General features: G+C 47.4%; 1 protein-coding gene across 1 annotated transcript in view; it reads right to left on the bottom strand.

Annotated features, from left to right (window-relative positions):
- BLK (BLK proto-oncogene, Src family tyrosine kinase) overlaps positions 1-15,332 on the bottom strand; it is a 48,860-nt gene extending 33,528 nt beyond the window's left edge. Inside the window, exon 1 of the mRNA XM_068936898.1 lies at positions 14,333-15,332. The gene's annotated coding sequence lies outside the window, so the exon portion shown is untranslated. The remainder of the gene's footprint in view (positions 1-14,332) is intronic.
- Between the last annotated feature and the right edge of the window lie 4,706 nt (positions 15,333-20,038).

Raw genomic sequence — 20,038 nt, 5'->3', positions numbered from 1 at the left:
GACCTTCAAAATTTGCTGTGTGCTTTTTAAAAGAAAAGAAGGATATAGCCTATTCCCAGTCCCAAGAGCTGATGCATGGAGGCACCCAGAACTGGGCTTGTGGCTACCAGAAATTTGGGCAGTGCAGCTGCCTTTGCACCCCAGTGAGGCAAGGAACAGACACCAGGCATCAAAGGGAGGAAGGCAGCGACAAGCCTGGGCCGTGAGACCCCTTTGCCTGCTCCACCTCCTCTGCGCTGAGTGCGTCTTTCCCCCTCTCCTCATGGCTAACCCACGCCAAGTGGATGGACAGCGTCCTTCTTGTTAAAAAAGGCAGTATTTTAGTCGAGCTGTTTGTTTTCTACCCTTGTAAAAGGGAGCCCTGACTCACTGATCACAGCACATTACCATTTTGTCCACAGTGAGGTCAGCGTGCAGTCGCAGAGCGACAGAAGGTTATTTCAGAAACTTTCAAAGGTGCAGTCGAGGTGGCATTTCAGCTTGTGAGAGCTAGATGCAGGCAGATGCTCCAGCTCCAGCTGTTATCAGTGCAGATGTGGTGAACTTCTGCCCACTGATCTGCACCAGCACCAAAGGTCTCAACTCCAGGGGCTTCTCCCAACCTGTCTAACACCCCAGCAGAAACCCGTCACGCCCTGCCTCCAGCAGGGAGAAACCAAAGGATACCCACAGATTTACACCAGCTGAACCAGCCGGCATTATAGACATACCATAAAGAGCAGATGTCACATTTGGGGAAGGTGGTAAAAGGAACTGATACTTGGTAGAGGTTCAGCCTCAATCCATATGGCTGGGACATTTTAAAGAGCCAAAAGGATTTAGGTTTTCAGTGACAACAGGCCAAGGGACCTGCCCTGCTAGGCCCTTCCAAAAATCCCACCCCAGGGCCCTGCTTAATCAAAGCTTCTGCTAGCATTTTGGTGATAGCTTTGCAGTGGAGATGAGAGAATGTGACTAAATGTCCTGTCGCTCACCTTTCTTGAAATAAGGCTAGAAAATGTTTTCCACAGAAGCAAGCCATTGAGCTCTGCCAACAACCTCAGGGAGGCCAAGGTCCAACAGAGCTGGACACTGGTCTTCACTGACCGTGGGGTTTGGGGACCTGCCTTGCCCCTATGCCCTGTCTATCCTGAGTCTCCAGAGTGGGCTAAAGCAAACAGGACAAATCTAATGTGCAGGATGCACTTACTCCTTTTACTGTAGCAAATTGGAGGGTAGGATGAAGGTACTCGGACTAAGCCAGACGCTGCAAGCATGTTAGCTGCTCTTTCACAGAAGATAACATGGAATTACTTATGCTTGTCGTCTTTAGGGTAAGCAGCCCTACGCCATGCTCCATGGACTGTGGCTGGCTGTTTTCTGCTACCTGAACAAGAGACCCTAAAAGCTGGTTCTAACTTGTGTACAGTCATGTCTTCTGCAACAGGGATGTGGATGACGCAGACAAATGGCGATGGGATTGCATGGGCAAGTGCAGGGGAAAAGACAAACTCTATCAGAAAAGCAGAGGTCTCATCTCATCATTTGCCTCACCCCCATGAAACTGCGCCATGGGAAAATAGCTTAAAACCTGAGCAAGCCAACAGTGTGTGGCTGTGAGGGGAGCTTCAAACCCCACCCCCCGCCAAGGCCAGTGAAATTGCAAAATGAACCCCCTTTCTATTCAGAGTGTAGTGTGGGTCTACCAAATGTTTTCATAGTTGACCAAGATTAGATATTTCACTTCATTTTAAAACTTCAGAATGTCTTTAAAAGAAAAAAGAAAAAAAAATATTTCAAAAGGAAATGGCATTAAAAAAATTTCTAAAAATTTTATTTTTAAAATGTAGATATAGACAATTACGGAAGGTTTTAGATGCTGAATTTCTCTTTGTATGCCCCCCCCCCCCCCTAGAATTACTGAAATCAACTCACTTTGGATACGGTAATTTAATTATTCCAGATTTGCACTTTTGCATTAGTGAAAACAAAAAGGTTCCACTGCAAATTTTTCCCCTGTCCAAGGCACACCCCAGACACATTGCATGTTCCAGCAGTTTTTTTCCCCCTGAAAAAATAGCTCTTTTTACATTTCCTGACCTGGCACTCCTGGACTGCTTTGCACGGTGCAGAGCTGGGGAGCTACTGAAAGACTTGGTTAGATCAACTGCTTAAATGGGAGTGAAGGAGGCTTTGCTACCTAAACATTATCTATGCTGCTATTTTTAATTTTTGCTTGGTTTTGGTCAAGCCTTTTGTATATATACAATTTTATTTTGAAGTCTCTAAATGATTAGCAGCTTTGTTGCTAGGAGGTGGTTAGAAGAGAGCTATGAATGATAGCAAGGATGTGGCGTGCTATAAACAGCACCAGCCATACAGAAGGCCTTTCTGAGACAGAACGTGGAGAAAAGACCACTACCCTGTAGCAGGATGTGGCTGCTGATGGCCAGATGAAGATCCCCTCCCGGAAAGAGGGGAGACAGTGAGACCTCCAGCAATATACACACGCTGTTGGGTCTTTGGGTAACATCAGTGTTACTCTTATGGTCAAAACTTGCTCCGCGCCAGGGACAAGCAGGCTGTGGATGGAAGAATTAGAGAAATACAGAAAGTGCCTGCAAAGCGCTGGAGAGTCTGGAGCAAGAAGCATAATGGTCTTTGCAGGGAAGCAGGGTAGATGTCTGTGTCTTGCATGTTGCATCCTGGCTAGAGAAGCTGAGAACTGGGGATATCCTATTGGCAGCACCCAGATTCCACCCAATCCCTTCAGGCACAGATAGCAGGTTGGATTTTTGCTCACATTAATGCATGTTTCAAAGACTCTGGCACATGTAAAAGGTCTTCCAGGGCATGTGAAGAGCCCTTCAGAGCATCCCCCAGGAGCAGTTGAGCTCCCCAGGGAATGTCGGCCCAAGCTGGTGTTGCATTACTGCAGGTCCTAGTCTCTGGCATAGCCAGTGTGACCAAACTGCCCTCTGCAGGGGTTATCTTCTGCCACCCAGCATCTAGGGGACCAGAGAACAACTCCAGAGCAGTGCTGTATTCCTGTGATTGTTCCTGTGATAGGTACCCTCAGCAAGGGATATTCGTTGCAGAAGTGAGACTGGAGTCCACTGGGTTATTTGGGGATCTCTTATTTGCTGTGATCACAACCTGGCTATCCTGCTATTTCCAATGCAACTTAAGCCTGTCCCAGACCGTTGGCCTTTCTTATGCCATGCTCTCTCACTGCAGCAGGTGATTTTGACCCAAGCAAACAAACCCGACGTAAATCTGGTTATTTCAGGCCTAGCCAAAAAGCTGAGACACCGTGTAGGAGACAGTTGTGGGGGTGGCTGGATGTAGGAGCACACAGATTTCCAGGCCCCTGAGTTTAAGCAGATGCAAAAAGTTTCTTGACAGAGGAGGGGGAAAAAAAAGAAAAATAAAAAGATAATAAAAGCTTCTTGCTCTTTCTAGAAGTAGAAAACAGCTGCCTGCTGCCAGAGTGGTCGTTTGCTAATCAAAACATCTGTCTGGAGGAAAAATGGCTGCTTACATTGAGCATTGCGCCCTGCTGGAGCTTGGCAGATGCTTGGCTGAGCTGCAAGAGGCTGTGAGCCAGCAAATACAGCCACAGCTCCGGGTCCTGGGGAGGTAAGAATAGGCCTCCAGGTCAGAAGCACAGATTTCCCTTCCTGCCTCCTTTAAACAAGCTCTCCTCATGAATTCACTCCCAGGCGTGGTATCATCTAGGTGGGACGCCGGCTCTTGACAGCCCCACAGGACTGAACTCCTGCAGCACAGGGATGGGGAGGAGCCAGGATGGGATGCACTGGAGAGGATGTGGCTGCCAGAAGTGGGTGAATCGCTTTGGGGAAGGGGTGCTCTGTGCCAGGTATATCTCTGCAGTTCACCAGGTGTGAGAGGTTTTATCGCTAGGCAGCATTGCTCGATGACAATTTCCAGTGTGGCTGGAGGTGACGTTTCAACCCAAATGTATCTGCTGTCAAAAGTGGGCATGAGCCAAACTTGCTCATGGGTGAGTTTGGAGCACACTGGGGAGAACCGCTCCGCACAGGCCACCCCTAACAGCAGCCTAAGTACTGTGGAATTGCATTCAGGCCGTGTTCACTTGGCCAAAATCTGTGATGTTCTGTCTCACAGTGCTTTGTGGGCACATCATGGTGGCTGCAGGGATGTGGGAAGGGCCTAGCCTTCTGCTAGCCATGCCCCAAGAGAAGTAATGAAGTTGGTGGCAGGCTGCTGCTCAGGGATTTGATGCCCTCAGAGACCCCCTTGGGCTAGGTCTCAGTGGGCATGAATGGCAGGAATGATGGTGCCTCCCACCACCCCCCAGATGAGGCAAAGGGCGGTAGGGAAAGACGTACATCTCCCCTCAGCGCTGGATTTCAGTGGCTGCTAGGTAGTATCCCATCATCTCTATGCCCCACGGGGAAGGGAAACAGGGCAGGGGGGCATGGAGAGGGGAGAGGAGAGAGAAAAGAGAGACGAAAGTCCATTGGGCTTCTCTCTACCCTCAGGGAAATGTGTAAGGCAACGGGTTGTTTCCTACTTGCACTGTTTCCTAAGCAGCTGCCACTGGAGCCATGACCAAGGATGGATGAACCACTGGTTTGACCCGTGACAGATGATCTGTGGGGCTGAAGGCAGAAGCACTTGCATTATTTCTCTGGAAGATAGCCCGGTTCACATCGCCTCTATCCTGTCCATGGGACTAAGCCCTTACTATTTTGAGTGTCTCACCCTCAAATTTCAGGAGCAGTCTGACTTTGCCGATACTTTTAATGGACTTTCTTTTTTTAACCATGTCTTTGTGTCAGAACTGAATCTTTTCTTCCCCCCAAGGATTCTTTGCTCTATTTTGAATATCAAAATGATCCATTTAGGAGGGGGTGTAAGCTGCACTTCCCAAACAGCCTGGCCAATCAAAATAACAGTGAGAAAAGCAAGAAATACAAAGAGAACCCAGATACAAAACCCAGCAAAACCCACAGACAATTAACAGCTGTCATTAAAAACAGCTACAATGACGGTGAACGGGTTGTGTTTCCACTATGCAAACCACCAAATTTTAGGAAATAGCTGAATAAAATGGCTTTGCAATGATCTTTTTACTTTTTGTGATTAAAAAAGACTTTTTTAAAAATGAAGTGCATTTGGTTCCAACCAGCCCCAGCCCTCTATGAACTCACTCAACTGTAGCATTGAGGAGGCCGAGCGTTCTAACGAATGAAGACCTGCACAGGGACTCGTGGGTGACTTTAGAGAAGTTACTTTCTCATTCTGCCTCAGCATGCTCGACAGGGAGAGAGAAACGTGTCTATCTTAGGAGATAAATACTTTATAAGAATCAGGATTTATTTCTATAGATTCCTGAGGCTTTCCACAAGGTGCATAAAGAATTGGCTGCTTTGGGATGTTTTCAGTCTATATGACACTGCTGTAGGGATACATTTGTGGAACAGACCTGCTGGGTCACCATTTAGTCTTCTTAAGCTGTTGCAGGGACCATATCCTAAAAACAACCTCCTAAATCTCTGAAGGTGATCAGATGATGTGGTTTTTACATTATATTGGGGGGGGCAGGAGGGGAGGAACTCTCGAGTGCAGAGATCTTGAGATTGAAATGACCTCACGTAGCTCATACTCCAGTTGCTCTTCCTGAGAAGGACAAACACAAGCGAACATCCGCTGAGTGTGATGCACAGCCTAAAAGCCAACCCACACCCTGATGATGTTGTTTACAGAAGGAAAGGTTTTGTGGAGTGACTCGAAGCACAGGTCATCAAGGCGGGGGACTTTTATAGCCACAAAAGTAAGACACAAGAACTAGACATGGGAGAGAGCTGGCTGAGGACATGTCGCTGTGTGAGACGGGACTGGAGAAAGCAGCTTCAAGGCTGCTTCAAGACGCATGAATGTCTCCCCGGCCTTGCTAATGGGGCTGCAGAGTGTCCTCCCCTTTGATATTTCCTCAGAAAAGCCAAAATGGACACATGGCAGGAAAAACAGCCTCTCTTCACATCACTAGGGCTCTGAAAAGGCTCTGCGCTCCTAACAGAGGAAGGAAACCCTGTGGCGGGCTGCAAGTTTCTGGGCAGTGGTCTAGGCCCTAAGCAGGAGTCAGCACGTGTCTTACCTGCTCTGAAGTCATCCTGTAGTTGCCTATGTGGTGGTACAGGTTTCGGTCAGCACAGGATGTCTCTGAAGGTGATCAGGACTGACACCCACCCCATTGTCCCCTTGGGCAGGTGTGCTGCAGAGGCAGATGGCCTTTTGCATACCAAGGAGATACAGAAATGAGGAAGCCCTTGCAAACAGATTTGTCAAACTTCTCCGTCCCCAGCTTTCTTTTGCTGGTTCAATTCTCCTCTAGCCAAGGGCAGGGGAGAGGGGAGAAAACCAGAGGTTGTTGGGGTGAGGGAGGAGAGGACAGTTTCATGGGAAGCCGGAGTGCCTTCAGCTTCAGAGCAGTGCCTCATCCTTTGATGGAGAGCACATCTGAGGTACCTGACCACTCTTTGCTAAGTGAGCTTCACTTCCTATTCCTATGAAAAGGGAAGTTGCTTTTTTAGAAAGCTGCTTGCCATCCACCACTGAGGGAGGAAGGAGGAGCTATTACGAGGTGCAGGAAAGGCTTAGAAATAAGATAGCAGCTGCCAACTCATTTTGGGAAACTAGGCAATAGCACAGTGGTTCCAGACAGAAACCTGCTTTTGATTTGAGACACTCTCCCTATTCTTAAAGTGGGGAAACCCAGCAGTAGCAGCCCTGCTGCTGCAAAGACCCTTTCAGGGACTGCCACAGCTAAAACGGTTGAGCACTGAGAAGTTTAAATAAAAGGAAGAGTTGTGGTGCAGTCCTAACTGTTGCATTCCAGGGAGGTTTTTCTGGTACCCTGGTTGGGTGCGTACACTTTGCCATTGTGTCTCCTCTGTTGCCGCCAAGCTGGCTAGATAAGCCGGTGTCTCGTGGCTCTGAGATGAAATTCTGGGTCAAGAAGCCCACATAGTGAAGGCCTTTCTGCAACCTGGTTTCTCAGAAACCATGAAGCGCTAGTCCAGGGCTGTCCTTTGAAAGCAGGTGGAAGGAGAACACTGAGAAAGCTTGTGAAAAAGAGAGCTAGAGGGAGCGAAAGTTTCCCATGTATGCAGCTCCCAGGTCACCCCAGACAGGCTCTACCTGCCCCGACTATCCTTGTCTAAAAGTACAGATTCTAATCTTACCCATTTGAGTAGGGTCTGGCAGTGTTTTTCACCTTTTCTTCAAATGTAGATCCCCAGATGCTCTTCAGTAGCTTTGCAGGCCTCTACAAGACCTAGCCAGTCCCTAGGATGGCTTTTGTACCTTTTACAGTATCTTTTCAGCAGTGCACAAAACCTAGAGGTCCAGCCTATAGGGCAAACATCACTCCAAAGAGGGAGAGGGACTGCCCTAAGAAAAGTCTCTAGGACCTACTACTCTGTGGACCATGGAGAGAGCCCAGTCTGCATCTGGACGACCCACAGCCCACCACAGTGATCTTCTCAGTCAGACATCCGTGCTGGTGGGGACAATTGCAAAGTCTAATTCTGCGGCAGGCATTGCCGTCCCCTGCCATCCTCTGCGCAAGGTACATCAGCGGTGACAGAGGAGTGAACAAGGGTTTCCAGTTCTGGGTGTGGAAAGGTGACCCCTTCCCAGTCTGCTGACTTCACGCAGCGTTTCACTGCAGGCTTAGCATAGCAGGAAAGGAGGTGGTAGGGAAAGGAGCCCACTTCTACCAGGGATCACTGCTCAGGCCTCTGGACTGCAGCAGGAGTTTGACATTTCATCAAGTTTACACTGAGTAAGAGTGTCCCCATTAAGGTATCTGCTCCCAAAAGGAATCAGGCCTTGGTCTGAAAACAGCAAGAGGGATGAACACACCTCTCCGCTTCCTGCTGGCCCCAGCGGTTGCTTCTCTACACCCCACCGGTTCAAGTGGTGCAGATATGCCACAGAAAGCTCGTTCCCTCCAGACATTGTTCTCATCATCTGACCGTAGTCAGGGATCTGTGTAACATAAACCTTTACTTTTGTCCAGCACAAATGTTTTTCCTCTTCCCATTCCCTCCCTGTTAAGAATGAGTGCCTAACTTGCCATCTGAACCTTCCTGTTTCCACTCCCCTGGCAGATTAAAAACCTGTTTAATGCCACGTACTGTTGCTCCTGGAAAATGCTTATGCATTATAACCAATAACCAATACACCAGCCTTGAGCAGTTAGATTTTCTGAGCTCTCTAAGGCAACATCTCTACTAGTCAAATAAACAGTATCAAGACCCATTCTTTGCATCCAGGGCTAACTGGCACAGTCTGGTCTGGTCACCTTCTGAAACAAGGCAGTTGCATTCAAACTCCTTGTAACCCCATGCAAACTCCTGGACTGTGCCTGAGACACTCCAGCCTGAGAGCTCAGGTCATGCCACTCGTCTGCCAGGACACTAGGCTCCCAATGAGTGCCTGCTTTCCAAGAGACAGGCTGTCCCTCTATGCCACCTATCAGGTTGACCCTAGATTTACTGCCCTAAACGTGCATGGAACGATATTTAGATGTTGGCTCCTTGTGTAGCCCCAGTTATCAGGCCACCCAGAGTGCTAGGCACTGTCCTGGGCTTTGCAGGGTGATGATGGGCTCTCTAGAGAGAGTGACTATACGTGCTTGTTTAACTACTATTATTTATTGAGGAATCCTGTGGGCCCTGCAGTGCTATCTGGAGGGACTGAGATGAAAATGCAGCAGTGGCTTTGGCTGGCCGTAACTGAGGGAAATTCTATCAACAGGGGCAATGAAAGACATTTTGTCTGGCCCCAGTTACGAAAAGTCTTTTCGGAGGGAGACGGCAAGCTTTTTTTCTTCTTTTTCTCACACATACAAAAAACAAAACTAATGAGCAGAAATGCAAACATTTTAAACATATCACTTTTTGGTGACCTCATAAAAGCATGAATTCCATTGGCCAGAATCAGCACAGCCGCTTGCAGAAAATAGCCACTGGAGAAGCACCGAGCACAGCCCTCTGCCCGGGGGCAGGATCAGCCCTGACGAAGCCTTCCTCGCAGGAGCCTTTTCTTCCTCCCTGGAGCTTGCCCTCACTTGATGTGATGGCTCTGACTCCTCTCTCCTCCCCAGACCAGTGCTCCTTGCCAGGCTCTCTCCACCCTGCTTACAGCATGCATATTCCAGCTACAGTGAGAACCTGGCTCACTAGTATATCCCTCACTTGATGGAGTGATGAACAAAATACTGGGGTTTTTTTCCTGCTTATTCAAAATTAGAAGATGAGCTTGAATTTCAGACTCAAAAATGGCATTCAGACTTCCTCAAAGTGCTCGATGGGGTCAGATATGTGAGAGAAAGAGGTCAAATATTGCAGCCAGTTCTGTTGCAGAAGCCGTTATTTATGGCACGGAAGTAATGCGGCTGATTCGCTCTCAGATTATCTCATCTTTGATCTACTCTAACTCTATCGCATCAGAGCTGGCAGAAATCTTATTTCCTTGGAGTTTCTTGCTTTGCTGATGTCCAAACTCTCACTAACTTCAACAGGACAGGCACGATGGGCGTATGTCCGCACAGCACTGGGTTTACACAACCAGGATTTCTTCCCACCTGGCTAACATCTCTGTTGTAAACAGTCATGATTCCTTTCTGTGCACAAGTGTTGTTTATTGGCAGGCCCACCCAGAAACTTTTGCTCAGAACACTTTTTTCCCTCTTTTCCCCCAAAATTCCCGGGAAAAAAAGAGTTCTATGGAAAATTCAACTCTTGAAAAGAGTCAATATGTCAATATATCATGTATATTGACATTTTTCACAGGGGAAAGAGAAATTTCCCATGCAAGTTTGCTATATTAACGTCTCAGGTGGCTACATTCCTCTTCCCGCGCTTCTTAAACGGCTGAAGGCCAAATAGGTAAGAGACAACAGGGAAAAATTCTGAGGTAAAAGTCAAGCTGGAGCTTTAATCTAAGTTTCTCCATTTGCTTGGCATGGTCTTAGCTCTCCTTGCTTCCATCACATGTTGCTAATTATTTTCCGCTGATGCTTATTTTTTCTCTAGATCTCATTTAACCTGAACCCAAAGCCCATTTCTCAAACATCATTCCCCTATAAAGCCATCCTGAGATGTCTTGCCCCATTCTCTTAGTTCCAAGCAGTTTGGCGCTCCCTCCACCCTCAGCAGTTATTCACATAACCACAGATGCCATAGTGGCTCGGGTGCTGGGCAGGCATCTGTCCGGGCTGAAAGAAGTCCCACAGCTTTCTATCTCTTCTGCCCACGGTATTTTGTCAGGGATTTCCTTCTCCCACCCAGGGACTTCATTGAGAAGTGAGATACTTTCTTATGAAGACACCTTATGTGATCTGACGGTCCTTATCCGTGTGCTGCTGTAGCATGGAGAAGCACAGCCATCTGCATGACTTCGAGAAAAGGGGAGGCTGTGAGCTTCTGAATACAAGGATATATTGTAATGTAGCAAATGGGGACCCTCATGAGCATGGGGTGTAGGGTCAAGTGCCCCATTTACCCCTTGCCATCAGGACCCTTAAATAGATGGCACAAAGAGTTTGTTCCTACAACCTTCATCCACCAAACAAAGTTATGCATTCAGTCATTGGTGAGATGGGCCAGACACCCCAGACAACTGAATAACTTATTCTTCACCCCTCATCAGATAGCAAAGAATTCCTTTGTAAACCTCATGCTTTCTGTTTCTGCTCTATCTCCCATGCGTCTGGCATACTGTATTGACAGGACCCTGAGAGGTTCTGCACACTGTTATTTGATCAGTAGCAGATTTACTGTTTTTCAGAGGAGCAGAAGTAATCTGTGAAATGCGGTCAGATTTGGAGAATAATTTCAGAAATGAATGAATAAAAGATTGTCAGGGAGAAAAGAGAGATTTTTAAAAGTCTATTTCACTTCAGAAACAGCTAGATGGCAGAAATGTAGGACGGGCCCACAAAAGGTCATCTCCTCTGTCTGGTGGCCCTACGCCGGTTCTGAGAGACCGTATAGCGTATGCTTAAAAGTGTTTGGTGATGGAAATTTCCACTGCTCCCCACACAGTCTATCCCAGTACTCCGAATCTTATAGCCTTAACAAGATTTTCGAATGGTCAGCACTGATTTCCCTCACTAAAAAACCTACAACTGCTTGTCTTGTCCGTACTGGCCATGAAGTTTATTCCCCTCCTCTTCGCACTGTCTTTTTAGCCACTCTTCTCTCCCTACTAAATGAAGCAGCGTTGCTTCTTGCAAACCCTCCTCATTTATCACACCTTCCACACCTTTGCTCAGTTGCGTGACCCTCTTTCGGGAATTCTGTAATTGGTTTTGGAAGTTGTAATAGGCAAGCTTGCAATGTTTCGCAAGGTAAAATTGCCTTATGTTGGAAAAGGCAAAATTACTCCCCCAAAAAACCCAGAAATATTGTTCTTCAGGTCAACTGCAACATTTCAGCCAGACCCGAATGAGTCTTTTCATATCAGCCATCTTCTTGAAGGAAAACTATAAATTATAAATCTATGTTTTATTTCAACATAAGGAGTTGCTGTCTTTTAACTTGCGAGGAGAGGGCTGGCCAATGTAATGAATTCACTTGGGTTCACTCCTGATACAGAGGACAGATCGACCTGAGAAAAGCACATGGCTTGTCCAGCATGAAATACTAAAGGTCTGGTTTACATTCTTCTTGTATACATCGTGCTTCAACATTTATTTTTAAGCAATAATCATGACCATGTATATCCTGTTTCATTACAGGGATGTACTTTCTTTCGAGCTTCATGGTGACTTCCAGTGGTGCAGTCAATTCTTTCACACCCAGTAGCAGGATCCCAAGGCTATAAGCTGTCTCCAAGAGCTCTGGCAGTGGGGAATTACTTCTTTTTGCATCCCCCCAGCTACTTCTAATCTCTGCTGCTTGCAATGTGTGGCAGACCTACTGAGAAAGCTGACTTGCACCACCTAAACGGAATCCGTGAGTGGAAACTTTGGGGTTGCCAAGGGCTTGAGTAGGATTTAGTCCCAGGGACCCTTGCAAAATTCTTGCCTACAATTGAACCCTGTGGGCCTGCAGGAAACTGTATTGACTTTGGGAGAGCTCACCCACATGGAGTCAACGCTTGGTTGCCTCCTAAGTCTCATGAACCGTGGAAGAGCAGTGAGGAAACTCCCCTTTTAGCATTGAGAATGGAAAGAATGAGAGGAAGGAAGGAAGACAAATAATGATGAAGTAATAGTATACCCAAATGTTCCTACTCTGCTGTGACGCCTATGAAATCCACAGTGACCTATTTCCACAGCTTTCCGAGACAACACTGGGGTATCACCGGTGAAGAATCCCCCCCGCTTTCCAAAAGACTTGTCCCCTATTAAACACAATCATCTCAAGACCTCTTTGGACTTTGATGTGCTCATAAGGGTGCCATGGATAGTTAAGGGCTAGGAAGTCAACGAAGAGAAAGGGGTCACAAAGTAGGAATAGAAAATAAGAGCTGATAACCCAGTCTTAAATGGACACAGTCCAAACTGTGCAGAAGCTGGATGTTCTGTTTTTCCCTTTGCTCGGCCTGAGTTATCATGGGCTTATTTAACAGGGTTTGAGGAGCACACCACCTAATCTGAGATAGAAGCGTATGCAAGAACATCCCGTTTTTGATTAAGCAGAACAGGGAAAGTCATTAGAAAAGCATAAAAAGAAAAATCAGTAGCCTCTTTGCAAAAAATTTCACCTAACTATTTCTTGGCTCTTTCCTCCTCCGCCATAAAACTCAGCCCTCAGATGAATTCAGGCCCTGTTTTGGCAGAACAAAGCAAGAATGGGCGAAAAGATTTTTTACAGATTTTTTGGGATCGATATCATTATAATGAGAAAATATGAAATACAGGAAAGAAATCACAAGTTCTACAGACCCCAAGACTTCTTATAAAGGCTACTGAAACCCTGACAAGACGACTGATCAGCATTAATAGAGCATGTTAATGAGGACATATTTGCTGCCCTTCAGCTGTCCATTTTTCTCCTTAATTTCTAGCTGCTTACTTTTCTCCAGTGCGCATGAGTCTGTACTGCCTGTGAGTGCTCTGTATGCAGTAGGAACCCATGCTGCTGATAGCATATGCTCCTTCTCCTGCTTTTGTAGTTACTCACATCCCTTTTTTAGATCTATAATCAACTCAGTCTCACAGCAGCTCAACAAGATAGACAGCAAACATCCCCATTTCACAGATGAGAAAACTAAAGTGCCATGAAGGGCACTGATTTTCCAGATATTCCTGGCCACACAGCATGGAGCAAACACCTGAGATGATCTGAGATGCAAACACCCCGCAATGCTGCAATGACCCTTCCATCCCAGAGATGACACAGTGAACAAGGCAGTTCCTGAATTATCCAGGCTCCAAGCTAGAGCACTTCTTTGATGAGAAGGAAATTTGAGCCAGGACTAAACTACGACCAAGACTGAAAGTTACAGAGGTTTATGTAGACTTTGCGCATCTGAGGATAGGAATTCCCTGAGGGAGAAACAATAAGTCCTTTCTTCCTACTCCAGCTTGCTGGAGGCTTTGTCCACAATTATTAGCATTAACCTGCTGCTGGTTTTATCAGGTGGACTGAAAGAAGTTCTCTGTGGCTGAGAACAAAATGATCATCTCAGATTAAATAAACAGCTCCAAAACTATCCAGCCCATCTGTGGGGCAAAACGAAACAAAGACCTCCAAAGCCAAATGTGCTTCTCTGCAGCATGGGAGTTAAAGCCTCAGCCCTTCTCTGCACCATACGCAGCTGTCAACTCAGCAAGCGTTGCTGAGATCCAGAGTATCCTCCCTTTAAATTCAGAATTGGGGCCCCGATTTCAGTTTTTACCTTATCTTTTCTCCCAAAGGAATTCAGCTAGAAGTTATTCACCTCTTCTATTTAAAGGGCTTTCATGTACTTTCACTCTTGAAGAGAAAGAGGTTATCTGTGCCCAAGAGAAGGGACCCCCGGGTCAGATTCTGACTTAGACCATGGTGGCATCTGAGTAAATCAGTCCCACCTCAGAAAGATCCCTGATTTCAGCATTGAGACACTCTGCCAGAAAGAAAGAAAAAAATGCGCCTGCCCTAATCCATGTCAGCAACATGCCTAATTCTCTTGAACGTCGCACTCCAAATCTTTAAGGGTTTAATTACCTTTGATGCATGGGCAACGGACAGAGTGAGACAAATCTTTAAATGCTCTAAGAGAATGTACTCAGTGAAGCACCGAGAAACAAATACAACCAGCGACAGCAGGAATGAAGCAAAGCTCATAGAAAATCATTTGCACTTACCTAGTGATTCCTTTGTTCAGATTAAATCATAGCACGCTCGATCCCAGTTGTCCACCAGAGTTAAAAAATCCTTTGCCAGGTACGCTCCTCAGAACATAAGGCTTTCTTGATAAGTTTTAATCCTTAAAGCATGTAGAAAGAGAAACCCTAATTCTTCTTGGTGCTGTCGGTCGACTGTTGTTGGTGGTTTCCTGTCGACAACAGCTGAATGACACTTTGAACTGGTTTGTTACACTTACAGCAATTAAGGGCTGGTAGTATAACCACACTGCTTATTTAGAGCTAGTGTTAGAACGGTGGCTACCTTAGAGGAATCGTTACCCACAGAGGTTCAGCAGGCTGTCAAAAGTACTGTCCTTGTAAAAACGATGTCCTAAATCTCTACCATTCAGGCTGGTGCAGGTTGAAAGTCACTACCTGAAGCCACAAGGTGTACAACGGGTCTGAAAATAGGAGGAGAGATTTGGGTCCTTGGTTTTTCTGGACTGGCCCATTCACAACTAACAGCACTCTGGGCCAATAGCAGAAGGAGAGATATTTATTTGATGCGTTTAACCTTTGGGAGAGTTTATCTTCAGCCAGGTTCTAGTCTGAGCAGTTTCCCCTTTTGTAATCATCTAGGTTACGGTGCTGTAATCTTACTCACTTTCCATTTGAGGTTGTGTTTCTGCTAAAAATCTAATCTAAAGAGAGTGTTGAGGTTCTGCTTCAGAGCTGGCTGCATTTCAGCAATGAGAAGACACCTGATGTCATTTAGGGCATCGGGGGATGAGAGGTGCTGCTGATAGCACATCCTAGTATCTCTTTATCTCTTGTATGTTAAGATCTGGCTTGCCTGTGCCTTGTGCAATTTGCTACTTGCAATATTGCAAAAAGCTTTGCCTGGGCTGAGCATCCAGTGCCCCTCTGGAGTTGTAGGCAGGGATCAGCTCAGATCTCATCATGCTGGGTTGTTGTGGTGCCCACAAAGGGTCTTTGGGGTACAGCTTTGCCTCCAGCCTGTGCAGGGCTGTGAAGCTCCACCGCTCTCATCTTCACACCCACCAGCAGAGTTTCAGACTTGCCAGCCCATCTGAAGGCCAGGAAGCTGATGAGTGTCACCTATTGGACACTGTTCACTACTGGAATCACTGCCGGATTTTGGATAAAGTTTATGCTTAATTAAGACAAGCAGAAAGGCACTAGTTCTTTGATTTTGTCTTTGGCGATGACTTGCCTGAAAGAAACACACGGAGAAAATACCACTACTCCCTCCAGGCAACACCCGATGCAAAAAACACCATGTCATTCCTTGACGGTGAGACTCAGGCAGTCTAGTTTCCTGTGGCTGTTTCTCTTGTGGATACTCTGCTGTTCAACAAGCCTCGCTGTGCTCACCGTACAGCTTCTCTAAAGGACTTGGTCTCCTCGCTCCTCTGCTGGGCTGTTGCTTCCAGTGAAACTTTTCAAGACTTTGTATCTTTGAAATATCTTTTCCTCTGCCAAAGTCAGACAGAATTTACCAGAAAGTTTCCAAGTTACCTGGGAAGAGGGACTGGTGGATAGACCAACAATGATGGGATTGATTTGGAAATCCAAAGGAAAAGGGACTAAAAGGTGGAAATCATAATATACCAACCTGCGAAAACAGTGGGAAAGAAATATAGGGGCTAACAGGGAATGAGGACGGTCGAGGTTTAAGAACTGTTCCAAATAGTGGTGAAATATTTACAGCCCCTTGCCTGGTTTCTGGAGCACTTCACAAACCGCCATCTTTCCCCTGCATGCCTGCTCCAGCTCTCTTTACACGCTGGGAACTCACACACAGAAAACTCCAGCTTCTCACTTTCTTGGACCTGCTTTACTCTGAAACAGTCCCCACCACCTTCTGCCAAATTATTCCAAGTTCCCAGCAACCTAAATCCTCCCAACCTTGGCTGCACAGCGCCAAGTCCCGGTAAGTGTCAATTAACCTGTACCATGCTCCAGGCTGCACCTGGATGCTGGGGTGGACAACACTTTGCATGGGAATGAGAACACATGCTCCTTCCTGGCATGCACACATTGTGGCAGAGTGAGGGGAGGGTGCTCAGCATCATCCAGAAATGGAGCAGGGACAAACGCACTGGCCCTAGGGCAGGGGGCTTGCCCGTGCAGTGGGCAGTTTTGTCTGTGTTGCTCAGAAGCCTTATGCCAGCCCAGTCAATAAAAGATACCGCTTAAAGCAAGCTGGTCCAGATTAAACATCAGAGCAATACTGGAAAAGGCCAGAGACTTGATGAGACAAAGCCCTGCCCTCCTTATTGCCCCCAACACATACCAGCAAGGAGGTGATGGTAGATGACCTGCAATCTCTGCAAAGAGCAAGGTGGCACCAAGATCATGGGCCAGGGCTGTGCCACCAAAAACTGCCAGGTCCCAGGCCAAACAGGACCATGAGGACAAAGGCTGTCTGTGAAGACCTGCAGAAGGACCTCAGTGAAACACTGAGCTATGGATGAGGTGTCCCTGTTCACAGTAGCAGCCAGTGTCAGGAGGGAGAAGCACGGCCTTGCACTTGCAGCACACAACCTCACACAGCCCTTGGGTGTGTGGGACAGGGACAAGGGACAGGCCTAACATGACCATCAAAGCCATGTCAAACCAAACCCTGGGGACTTTGGTGTCAAGGACAAACTGGAGGATTTTGGTGATAGATTTGCCAGGGAGAAGGAAGGGACAAACCCATCCTGAACCTCTGGTGGGGGTCTGCTCCTCAGAAGTAGGACAGACAGCGGGAGAAGCTGGAACCAAAGCATCACCCAATACTCTGAGGCTGAGCACTGAAGACCTCGCTGCACTCCTCCGCCCACCTCCACACACCTCCTGTTGCCTTCTCTCTTGGCAATTTCCTGCAGACACGCAATATCACCTCGCGGCTGAGTGGGTGTGAAAGGACACATGAAAGTCTCAGAGCAAAGCCCAACGTTTCAGCACAAAACCACATCGCTGGCACTTTTGACCAAGCTATCTTGCAAACAGAGGCAGCCACGGTGTGGACACACGCTCATTGCTCCGTCCCTTTCCGCAAGGGTGGTGAACTGCAGCGAGACAGCATGTGGGGTGCAAACGGCAAATATCTGGGGGCGTGCGGCTGCTTTGTCCAGCACAGCTAGACTGGGCCTTCTGTCAAAATAATGCTTCTTGCCATGGAAATGCTCCTTTGAAGGCATTATGCTCACATCCCCCAGCCTCCCACGGCCCACTCCTAATCTCCCAGCAATGCAAATGGTAAAGTTTTAGTCCTGCAAACACCAGCAACAAGTCTTACCGGTTTCAGAAGGAGGGAATACAAGGCTAGAGCCCTTTCCGGTCTTGAACAGAGAACCCTCACCACCTTCCTTTTGGAAGCCGTGCCTTTATTGTGACAGAAATTACTCCTGTCTAAACTGGAGCTGTAACAACTCACAAGCCCCTTAGTGTCTGGACATCCCCAGTGAAGCCTTCATGCTGCCCTGCATCTCCAGGAGGATGACAAAACAAAGCTATGACTACACCACTTCGTAACTTCCTTTGCCCTGGGACTCTCCAAGTCTCTCAGAGTCCCTCAGTGATCCAGGAAGACGAACAGCCAGGTGACCATAACCCTCTGCATGCATCTATACTTGCATCTGGGCCCTTGCAGTGACCGTCGATAGCGACAGCATTAACTAGAGACCTGCTGCCCTCTGTAGGTATCTCTGTCACATTTCCAGGTTAACTCGCAGCCAGGTGACCCTCAGGCCATCTCAGACTTTCCCTATGCATGTCCCTGTGCAGGGAGTGGAGGTTGCACCCAGCTAGGATGGACATGGTCAGCCGGAAAGGCACAGTAGCCTTTTCCCCATGTTGGAGACAGCAGTGCCCAGGCAGGCTGATCTCCATGGACTTTGCCTTAGGGAAAAGGCATTTATTCAGTGACTAGATGAAGTGACCATCGATGCTCCTCCAAGATGCTTCCAGCAGGCAGTACCATGAGATGGCCACACTCCCCTGCTGAGAAGGCCAGCTCCTCCAGGCATCACGAGTAGGATGTGTACAAGGAAAAATCACCCCAAAGTCAGGAGCCCGGGCAAGGAGCAGATACTTTAAATCCAAGCTGCACTGAACCACTGTAATTATGCAAAAGGAATGGCCCTCCGGAGCTGCCCATTTCTCTGTGGTGATGTGGAGGTAGTTTAGAGTGTCCAGATGAGATTTAGCTAGAGAGAGATAAGGCAGGTAGGTTTTGCCAGCACATCTGACTTAACAGCATCCAGTGCTGCTCCAAGCTCCTATGGCATGGGAGATTTAGGTTCCCAGGAGAGTCTGGGATCTGCAGCAGGGAATTCCCAACCTGAGATTTGCAAATCACAGCCTAGCAAGGATCCAGGCTTGTATGAAAGTGCTCCCAAGGATTGAAGCGTAGTCTGGAAAAAGTGCTCTGCCCAGGGATGCTGAGGAACTTAGTTCCCGGATCTGGCAGCTTTTCCAGGTCTGAATACATCAGAAAGGTCTCTCTGTTTCCAAGTCAAGGAGAAAAAATCAAGCGTCCGGGTAGGGACTGCTTTAGCATCACCTAGGTTTATTTTTACTCACTGGAGGCATTGTGGGAAATTCACATCTGCACTGCTGGGGCACCAGCAGCAGCACCGAGAAACGCCCAGTTTGCTGACAGCGTTTCCTCCCCTAAAATATCACTCAGTGCTGAGCCCATGTGGGTTTTTGTTGGATGAAGGGGGCACCGAGCAGCAGAGAGACGTGGCTATGGACTCATCACACCTAATTTCTGGTGTTTATTGCAGGCAACTGGGGTTCAAGACTTGTGTCTAAGTGCATTTTGGTGGAAGGAGAGACTTCAGAGAAACTTGACTGCAGCCTTTCATTAGTGTCTTTTGGCAGCTCATTCGAAACCCATTACACAATTAAATTAAAAATAAACATTTACAGAAGAGGAAGAGGGTGACAGTGTGTGGTCTGTTGCTGTGATGATATAGATGTCCAGCCTTGGTAGCAACACCTCTGCTAGTAAACTAATCTGTGCCAGGCCTGGTCTCTGGCCCTGAGGCCAGCTAGCCCTGTCTGGCCACATCCGTGCTATAAAACACTCTCAGCTATCAAAACAGGATGGCTGCATCCAAAACTGTCTGTTGGGAATGTGGTCTTGCCTTGCAAACTCCTGAACCATGCCCAGGGACTGTTTGGCCAGGGTCAAAACCAGGCCAGGGATTGTGTTTCACCAGGTTCCCATGCCTATACCCGTTCACTGACACTTTGGTTCATTGGCATGGACCCAGTCTGTGGTTTGATGAGATGTCGCAGGAAATGCTGAACCATGCACTTACCATTAAGAGCTTAAATGCAGCTATAGGTCTGCATTAGAAGGTTTTAATATGAAGGAACAGCTCTTCCATCTCCTTATTCCATCTTAACCACCACTAGCCCTGGGAAGGGCAGGTGAAAGCCTTCAGACAACTGCCTGCAACACAGCTTTCTGAGAGCTAATCAGCAGAATGAGTTTGCATATGAATATCTGAAATTTCACAGAATCATAGAATCACAGAATGGTTGAGGTTGGAAGGGACCTCTGGAGATCGTCTAGTCCAACCCCCCCTGCTCAGGCAAGGTCCTCTAGAGCATATTTCCCAGGATCACATCCAGACGGGTTTTGAATATCTCCAGGGAAAGAGACTCCACCACCTCTCTGGACAACCTGTGCCAGTGCTCGGT

This window comes from Struthio camelus, chromosome 3 (genome assembly GCF_040807025.1).
Source record: "Struthio camelus isolate bStrCam1 chromosome 3, bStrCam1.hap1, whole genome shotgun sequence".
In the NCBI taxonomy this organism is placed as follows: Eukaryota; Metazoa; Chordata; class Aves; order Struthioniformes; family Struthionidae; genus Struthio; species Struthio camelus.
Note: the sequence above shows the minus strand (reverse complement) of the source record. Positions and strands in the feature narration are given on the sequence as shown.